The 10,154-nt window shown below is 42.6% G+C and overlaps 1 pseudogene; it reads left to right on the forward strand.

Annotated features, from left to right (window-relative positions):
• The first annotated feature begins 7,085 nt into the window (after positions 1-7,085).
• LOC144592289 (proteinase-activated receptor 1 pseudogene) overlaps positions 7,086-10,154 on the forward strand; it is a 14,543-nt pseudogene continuing 11,474 nt past the window's right edge.

Below are 10,154 nucleotides of genomic sequence, written 5' to 3' on the forward strand. Positions count from 1 at the left end.
ACAACATAAAGAAGTTCAATAAATAACAACAAAAAAAACAATATTGTGTAAAGACAAAGGTAATGCTTCCAAATCCCAAGTGCAATCAAAGCAGTTTGTAGTTTGGAGTTTAATCAGAGGGTGGTGAATCTGTGGAATTCTTTGCCACAGAAGGTTGTGGAGGCAAGTGGATATTTTAAGTGGATATTTTAAAGGCAGAGATAGATAGATTCTTGATTAGTACAGGTGTCAGAGATTATGGGGAGAAGGCAGGAGAATGGGGTTAGGAGGGAGAGATAGATGAGCCATGATTGAATGGCGGAGTAGACTTGATGGGCCAAATGGCCTAATTCTACTCCTATCAATTATGATCTTGTGAGTTTGTAATGTTCTATAGCCTGATGGTTGCTGGGAAGAAGCTACTCCTGAACCTGGACATTACAGTTTTCATGCACATATACCTTCTTCCTGATTGCAGGAGTAAAATGGTGGTGGCTGCCTTTTTGAGGAAGCGACTGTTCTAGATTACTCTAGGTTTCCTTGTTTGGTGGGGAGGTCATTATTTGTGACGGGCAGGGCAGGGCAGTGTTCATCATTTTGTTGCAATTTTCTTCGTTCCTGGGTGCAACCATCGAACAATGTAACCAGGTCACTGGCATTAACAGTAATATAGACTTTACATTACTCATATGCTGCTTGGGTAGCTGTCAAGCTGGAAAGGCTACAGAGAAGATTTACCTCAAGCTGGAAAGGCTACAGAGAAGATTTACGAGGATGTTGCCAGGACTAGAGGGTCTGAGTTATAGGGTGAGGTTGAGTGGGCTGGGACTCAAATCCTTGGAGTGCAGGAGGATGAGGGGTGATTTCATAGAGGTGTATAAAATCATGAGAGGATTAGATCGGGTAGATCTTGCCCAGAGTAGGTGAATCGAGGACCAGAGGACATAGGTTTAAGGTGAGGGGAAAAGATTTAATAGGAATCTGAGGGGTAACTTTTTCACAGAAAGGGTGGTGGGTGTGGGGAACAAGCTGCCAGAGGAGGTAGCTGAGACTGGGACTATCCCAACCTATAAGAAAGAGTGGCACAGGTACATGGATAGCACAGGTTTGGAGTGATAAGGGCCAAATGCGGGCGGATGGGACTAGTGTAGCTGGGACATGTTGGCCGGTGTGGGCAAGTTGGGCTGCAGGGCCTGTTTCCACAACTGTATCACTCTATGACTCTATGAATCTAACCCAAAGGTATCAGCATTGAATTCTTCAACTAATATCCTCTCTATCCCCTCTTCAGCTTTATTTGTTCTTTTCACAAAAAACCATAATCACAGGATTCGTTCACCCTCCTGATTTTTATATAGGTCAGAGCAATTCACAGAGGCCAATTAACCTACAAAGCCGCACATCTTTGAAACGTGGGAGGAAACCGGAGCACCCGGGGGAAACCCACGCGGCCACAGGGTACAACGTGCAAACTCCACAAAGACAGCACAGGTGACAGCGGAGGCGCTTGCCTGACCGTAGCATCTGGAACAGTCCGTTGCTGGGGTGGCAGGGGTCCCTCATAATCTTACTTGCTCTGGATCTGCACCTCCTGATGTATAGGTCCTGCAGGGGGACGAGTGTAGTTCCCTTGGTGCGTTCTGCCGAACGCACTACTCTCTGCAGGGCCATCCTGTCCTGGGCAGAGCTGTTCCCAAACCAGACTGTGATGTTGCCGGACAGGATGCTCTCTACAGTATCTTTGGTACATCGAAGAATAAGAGGTGATGTTATTGAAGAATCGATGACTCTGAGGAGATTTACAGAATAGATGCTGAAATGATGTGTTCCTAATTCGCCAGGATCTAAAACTGGGGGGCATGGTCTTAGAATAAGTAGTCACCCATTCAAGATGTAAAATAGAATACATTTCTTCTCTAAAAGAGAGTTGTGACCAAGTCTCCACTGTAAAGTTGAGGCAATGGAGTTGTTTTATGTTCAATGTGGAGATTAATGGGCATTTAAATTTCAGGACAATTAAATGGTATGCAGAGGTCAAGTAGTGCCAAAGCTAAGACTGGATCAAGCATGATCTTAATTGATGACCCACTCTTGTCCCCGTTTCTTATACATCGTTGCAGCTCAGGGCAACTGCAAAGCATTGGCTACAATTGGAAAAGAACCACAAGGCATTTATTTTTGTTAACTTGGAAAAACAGTCCTTCAACAGCACCGGACAGCAAAGGTAACATCACATTTCAAATCAATTCACTTATCTGAGTTCAGATAAAGTTTAAAAGTTGCCCCAGCTTCAGTCTTGGTCTCACAACTTAAACAGATAAGTTATGAATCTATCATAAGGTGTCACACGTTCCAGCCTGCACGTATTCTCAAGTTCACAAAGTGAACACATTTAAATGTAAAGGTGGGATTTATACAGAGATTTTTCCAAACGTGTAATGCACTCCCACTGTTAGCAATTAAAACAAGACACCGAAAGAATAGGGTTATAAGAGATATGGCTGAAGAGATATGGAAGCAAGCCTAAGGACATAGCTTGGGGCTATAGCCACATGCTTAGGGTGGCATGGTGGTGCAGCGGTATCCTGACTACGGGTGCTGTCTGAACGGAGTTTGCACGTTCTCCCTGTGACCGCGTGGGTTTTCTCCGGGTGCTCGTTTCCTCCCACATTCCAAAGACGGGCGAGTTTGTAGGTTCATCGGCTTCTGTAAATTGCCCATCGTGTGTGGGATGTGAAACTGGGATAACAATAGAACTAGTGTACGGGTGATTGTTGGTCGCACGGACTAGGTGGGCCGAAGGATCTGTTTCCACGCTGTATCTCTAAACACTAAACAAAAATCGTTCCTGTAATGGGGCGATCAGAACTGCATGTAATACTCCAAATAAATCTGTTTTATGAACATTTACGAACAAATGATGTGTTTTATGATCAAGAAATCTCAATCTCGTTCAACTAAAGTTGAATTTACAGGCAGGGAATAAGTTTCTGGAACAACCATAAAAGAGAGAAGCAGTAAGTTACATGTATCAGTGCCTGTGACATATGGACATTGCGGAAAGCAAGCCGAAACAAGTCATGTGTTTTATGATCACGGTAGCGCAGCGGTAGAGTTGCTGCTTTACAGCGAATGCAGCGCCGGAGACACAGGTTCGATCCTGACTACGGGTGCTGCACTGTAAGGAGTTTGTACGTTCTCCCCGTGACCTGCGTGGGTTTTCTCCGAGATCTTCGGTTTCCTCCCACACTCCAAAGACGTACAGGTATGTAGGTTAATTGGCTGGGTAAATGTAAAAATTGTCCCTAGTGGGTGTAGGATAGTGTTAATGTACGGGGATCACTGGGCGGCACGGACTTGGAGGGCCGAAAAGGCCTGTTTCCGGCTGTAGATATATGATATGATATGATATGATGAAACAAGTTAGACTATTGTTCTCCTATCTCATCAGGTAAACAAGTTGCTGTCAGCCGACTCAGAAATTATGTAACGTAGGAGTGTCAACCAATGGGTTACACTAAAACACAGCTGGCAGCATAAAAACACTCTTATATCAGGTATAAAATTGAAAAACGCCCTAGAAAAAAAATGCCAGCTGCAAACGAAAATTCCAACCTTTTCCCACCCTTTGTATGAAGAACTGTTTGCTAGCTTTACATTAAGTAGTCGAAGTGAGAACATTGGCGAGGGGAAGTTTAGACTGTGAAATAGAAAGAGCAAGGTTTAGTTTAGAGTTTAGTTTAGAGGAGATATGGAATGGAATGGAACAGACTACTTTATTGTCACATGTGACAAGGCACAGTGAAATTCTTTGCTTGTTTACCTAAGGTATGCAAATGGTCACCACATAAAGGGCGCTGACAAAGTCAGCCTTTGTTCTTCCCCCCCCCCCCCCTTCTCCTCCCCCGCTACTGTGTGGAAACATGCCCTTCGGCCCACTAAGTCCATTGCTATTGAGGGCGTGCAGCGTAGGTTTACTATGTTAATTCACTGAATGGCGGGACTGTCATATGTTGAAAGACTGGGGCTACTAGGTTTGTATACGCTGGAATTTAGAAGGATGAGAGGGGATCTTATCGAAACGTATAAGATTATTAAGGGGTTGGACATGTTAGAGGCAGGAAACATGTTCCCAATGTTGGGGGAGTCCAGAACCAGGGGCCACAATTTAAGAATAAGGGGTAGGCCATTTAGAACAGAGATGAGGAAAAACTTTTTCAATCAGAGAGTTGTGAATCTGTGGAATTCTCTGCCTCAGAGGGCAGTGGAGGCCAATTCTCTGAATACATTCAAGAGAGAGCTAGATAGAGCTCTTAAGGAAAGCGGAGTCAGGGGGTATGGGGAGAAAGCAGGAACGGGGTACTGATTGAGAATGATCAGCCATGATCACATTGAATGGTGGTGCTGGCTCGAAGGGCCGAATGGCCTACTCCTGCACTTATTGTCTATTGTCTATTGCCGGGACCAACAATCACCTGTACGCTAGTTCTATCGTACACACTAGGGACACTACACGGACTGAACAAAACAAATTAGCAGTCATGTGCAGTTCCGGTTGTCACATTCAAGGATGGTGGTGGGGTGGTTTGAGAGACAGTGCGAATAGGTTCACCAGGATGCTGCCTGGATTACCGAGTATTATTTAGAAAGAAAGGTTGTTTGGTTCAGTTCAGTTTATTGTCACTGTGCCGAGGTACAGTGAAAAGCTTTTTGTTGCGTGCTAACCAGTCAGCAGAAAGACTATACATGGTCACAATCGATCCATTTACAGTGTATCGTGTTGGACAAGCCTGGATTGTTTTCTCTGGAGCATTGAAGGCTGAGGATAAAAAATATGTACAATAAAGAAAAGCATAGATTGGTTAGATAGTCAGAATCTTTTTCCCAGGATGGGAAGGTCAAATGCTAGAGGGCATGGATTTAAGTTGAGCGGAGGAAACTTTAAAGTAGAATTACAGGGCAGGTTTCTTACACAGAGCTCTAGGAGCAGAATTGGGCCATTTGGCCCATCAAGTCTACTCCACCATTCAATCATGGCTGATCTATCTTTCCTTCTCAACACCATTCTCCTGCCTTCTCCCCATAACCCCTGACACCCGTACTAATCAAGTATCTGTCAATCTCCACCTTAAAAATACCCATTGACTTGGCCTCCACAGCCGTCTGTGGCAATGAATTCCACAGATGCACCACCCTCTGACAAAATAAATTCTTCCTCATCATTCCCCCCCCCCCCCCCCCCTCCTCTCAGCCTATAGCGATGGCTTCCTGTGTTGGATATTTCCATGCTGGGAAAAATGTTCTGTCTATTTATCCTACCTATGCCTCTCATAATGTTATATACTTCACAACCAGAGAGCACTGATAAACCCCTATCTACCTCTTTGGTGACCCTGGGTGTATCCTTGATCGGACTTTACTGGCTTGACCTTGCATTAAATGTTATTCCCTTATCGTGTATCTGTACACTGTAAATGGTTCGATTGGAATCATGTATTGTCTTTCTGCTGACTGGTTAGCACACAGCAAAAGCTTTTTGCTCTACCTTGGTACATATGACGATAAACTAAATTAAATTAAATTAGCAAAGTTTAAGAAGCATTTGGACAGACCATTGAACAGATAGGGTGAGGAGATTATAGACAGGCAGCTGGGATCAGTTTAAATTGGTGCTGGGGTTGGCAAAGGCATTGTGGACTGAAGGGGTCACAGTGAACTAAACGGTCAGCCATTCAGGACTGCAATGAGAAGAACTTTCTTGACTCAAGAGTTAAATCTCTGGGATCCTAAGGGGGGAGAAGGTAACTTACTGGGATCATTGTGTTGCAAACATAATTTAGAGTCCTACTGCGTGGAAATAGACCCTTCGGCCCATCTTGTCCACACGTCCCATCTAGACAAGTCCCACCTACCTGCGTTTGGCCCATATTCCTCCAAACCTGTCCTGTCCATGTACCTGTCTAACTGTTTCTTAAACGTTGCGATAGTCCCTGCCTCTACTACCTTTTCTTGCAGCTCGATCCATACACCCACCACCCTTTGTGTGAAAAAGTTACCCCTCAGATTTCAATTAAATCTTTCCCCTTTCAACTTAAACAGAGGTCCTCTGGTCCTCGGTTCACCTCCTCTGGGCAAGAGACTCTGTGTAGCTACCTGGTCTATTCCTCCCATGATTGTATACACAATTTCAGACAATTTCTCGGTCACCTGAGTGGATTTGCTTGTATACACTGGAATTTAGAAGGATGAGAGGAGATCTTATCGAAACGTTTAAGATTATTATGGGGTTGGACACGTTAGAGGCAAGAAACATGTTCCCAATGTTGGGGGAAGTCCAGAACAAGGGGCCACAGTTTAAGAATAAGGGGTAGGCCATTTAGAACTGAGATGAGGAAAAACTTTTTCAGTCAGAGAGTTGTGAATCTGTGGAATTCTCTGCCTCAGAAGGCAGTGGAGGCCAATTCTCTGAATGCATTCAAGAGAGAGCTAGATAGAGCTCTTAAGGATAGCGGAGTCAGGGGTTATGGGGAGAAGACAGGAACGGGGTACTGATTGAGAATGATCAGCCATGATCACATTGAATGGCGGTGCTGGCTCGAAGGGCTGAAAGGCCTCCTCCTGCACCTATTGTCTATTGTCTATTTACATTGTTCTAGAGAATCTCTGTGAAAGCAGCCATTTGTAAAAACCTATCTCCCCGTCCCCAATTGGTTACGCTGAGGGTGATGTCAAAACTATTTGTTAGAATGCATGGAGTTCAGAGTTCAATGGCTGACCCTGCCCAGAGGCTCTTTAGTCAGCGTTACCGGGAGGGAGCCACTGGAGACATCGGATGTCAAGAACAAGGGCCGGTTGGAGGGTGAACCGGGGTAATGCCTCCAGTGCCTTCAAGGTCGGCACCCCACGACACCAAGTTGGCCGGACGAGGAGAGGAGGGACGTGGGTTTGCCGGCAGAGCCATTCGAGGGCGACGGACTGGTTAGCACGCAACAAAGGCTTTTCACTGTACCTCGATACAATAAACTACAACTGAAACGGAGGGGATCGGGAGCCACTCCAGTAAATCAAGCGTGCGGGAAACCGGACTTTGGAAAACGGACCGGGAAATGCCGCCGAAAGATGACGGCACCAACACGCGTAAATATGCAAAAATAATTTCATTGTGCAGGTGCAGATGTGCAGGTGCAACAAAACAACTTTGAACCATTGAAATCTAATGTTTTAACATTATTAGACTGACCACGTGAATGCACAGGAAATAGTCCTGCACAGAATCCGATGGATCACTGGTGTTAAGACAATACTTGTTATTGCTGGTCATTACTACAATCTCACTGTTGTCTGGAGGCAGGGACCCGATGCAATGGGTGTCCATTGATTTATACAATACAATACAATACAATATACAATATATCTTTATTGTCATTGTACGGGGGTACGAGATTGGGAATGCGACTTCCATACGATGCAATAAATGCCATCAAGACCTTCACAGTATACAGATACAGGGTAAATCGAATAACGTTTAATGCAAGATAAAGTCTCATAAAGTCCGATTAAAGGTAATTCGAAGGTCTCCAATGAGGTGGATGGGAGGTCAGGACCGCTCTCTAGCTGGTGAGAGAATGGTTCAGTTGCTTGATAACAGTGGGGAAGAAACTGTCCCTGAATCTGGAGGTTTACATTTATTTATTTATTTATTTATTTTTTTTATAATTCTATTTTTATTTTGATTTTCCAGTTCCATACATTCCACAATGATACACATTCTCATTCACCTTAAACCCTCCGTAGTTAACAAATACTGCATATCCCAAAATAAATCATACCACAGGTATTGGAAGCACTACAAGGATGGGTAATGACTTACTGGACATTTGATCATATCCAAAACTTAACTACATATACAAACAAAAACAAAAACAACTAAAACCAACATTTGGGGTATACCTCTATAATATTTCATCACTACTTCTGGAGCGGTATGAAATCAAGGAAAATGAGATAGGACACGGAAGTAGGATACAAAGATCCGCTTTAAACAAATGATGGCCGTACGGGCATAATGTACAACATCCATTTTTCCCACCTTTTCAAAAATATTCCCTGTTGCAATCTTAAAGCAAAAGTTATCCTTTCCATTATAAAAATATCATATACAATGTTAATCCAGTCATCCACATTAGGTTTTCCAGGTTTCAACCACTTCCTAGTAATAGCTTTCCTGCTGGCAGCACTTAAGATCTGGAAAAGATACTTATCTTTAATAGAAGCATTTTGTACTGGTAAAGCACCAAAATATAAAAACTCAAATTTAAATCCATATAAAAAACTTTTTGTAAAACTTTATGAATCTCCTGCCAAAATGGGATCACTGATACACAAGACCAAAATATGTGAAAATGGTTTGCCTCAAGGCACCCACATTGTCGCCAGCATGAAGAAGAATTTGTGTAATGCCTTTTTTGAACTGGTGTAATAAAAAACCTAATAAGGGTTTTCCAGCAAAACACCCGCCAAACATTTGAACTTGAAGTTTTCCATTGTATCTCACATAAGCTCTCCCAGGTTTCTTCCTTTAGAACCAGATTACCTTCCCTTTCCCATTTCTGTTTTACATACAGTGAGTTGCCTTTTCTCTGCCGTAAACCCTTGTATAATTTTGAGATGGTTTTCTGTTTTGAGCCTCCATGGTAAGCATCAATAAATACATTTAACAAAATATTATCCCATTTTACTTCTGCACATTCCTTTTGTATTTGATCTATATAATGGCGAATTTGAAGGTATCTATAGAAATCATCATTATTCAAACCAAATTGCCTCTTCAGATTCTCAAAGCTGTTCATAGACCCCTTATGTAAAAATGTGCAATATGATGTCAAACCTTGAGAACTCCATCTTTTAAAACTAGTGTCCTGTCTTTTTGGTACAAAATCTGGATCAAACGTGCACCATCTCAAAATCTTCACAGCATCCCTCAGATGATTTTGGGTAACGACCTTATTCCATACCTTAAGTGATAATCGAATCCATGAGTTTCCCAAATTAATTAACTTATTTGTTAACTCCTTATCTCCGATTGCAGCCTGAATCGGAAATTCCTCTGTTATAGCAATCTCAATCTCCTTCCATCCAGCACAATAGTCGGGGTTGCACCAATAAATTAATGTTCTCAGCTGAGCAGCTGCATAATAGTCTTTCAAGCACGGGAGTGCAACCCCACCTTTATTTTTGGTCAGTTGTAACCCCTGGTATCTGATTCTTGGTCTTGTCCCTGCCAAATATACCTCGAGATTTGTTTATCCCATTCTTGAAATTGTTGGTCTGATATATCTAGTGGAAGTGATTGAAAGAGATACAACAGCCTCGGTAACATAACCATTTTGACCGATTCAATACGAGATCCAAAATTAAGATAAGGTATTAGGTCCCACCTCCTAATGTCTTCCCTGATCTTATTGTTCAATGGGAGGTAGTTAAGCAAGTGCAGTTTAGTCAGATCTATTGGAATGTTTATTCCCAGATATCTCATGGATTCAGCATCCCACCTCAAATTAAACTTTTCCCTTACTTTTACTGAGGGGCTCTATTTGAAACTAAGAATTTGTGTTTTTATAACATTTAACATAGCCAGAGAAGGATCCATATCGTTCCAAAACATAAAATAACTGTAACAAAGACTGTTCAGGGTCTGACAAATACACCAATACGTCATCGGCAAATAAAGAAATCTTTTCTTCCCCTCCTTTCATTACTATTCCTTTGATATTATTATTCTGGATAATCCACTGACTCAAAGGTTCGATAAAAACCGCAAATAAACGGGGGCTGATTGGACATCCCTGTCTTGTTCCTCTTTCTAGCAAAAATGGTTTTGAAACTACTCCGTTAATTTTAATTCTTGCACTTGGGCTATCATAAAGAGCCTGTATTGTTTTAATAAAAGTATTGTGAAATCCAAATCTATCTAAAACTCTAAGCAAAAAAGACCAATTTACACAATCAAAAGCTTTTTCAGCATCTAACCCAACTAGGACTGCTTCTAAGTTAAATTTTGTTATGTGGTCAATTATGTGCAATGTCCTTACATTTTCAAACATCTGTACCTCCAGTCTGAGGGGAGAAGGGAGATGGCTGGACCTTGATTAAGCTGGTGGCCTTGCTGAGACAGC

The sequence above is a fragment of the Rhinoraja longicauda genome, chromosome 3 (assembly GCF_053455715.1).
Source record: "Rhinoraja longicauda isolate Sanriku21f chromosome 3, sRhiLon1.1, whole genome shotgun sequence".
Taxonomy (NCBI): Eukaryota; Metazoa; Chordata; class Chondrichthyes; order Rajiformes; family Arhynchobatidae; genus Rhinoraja; species Rhinoraja longicauda.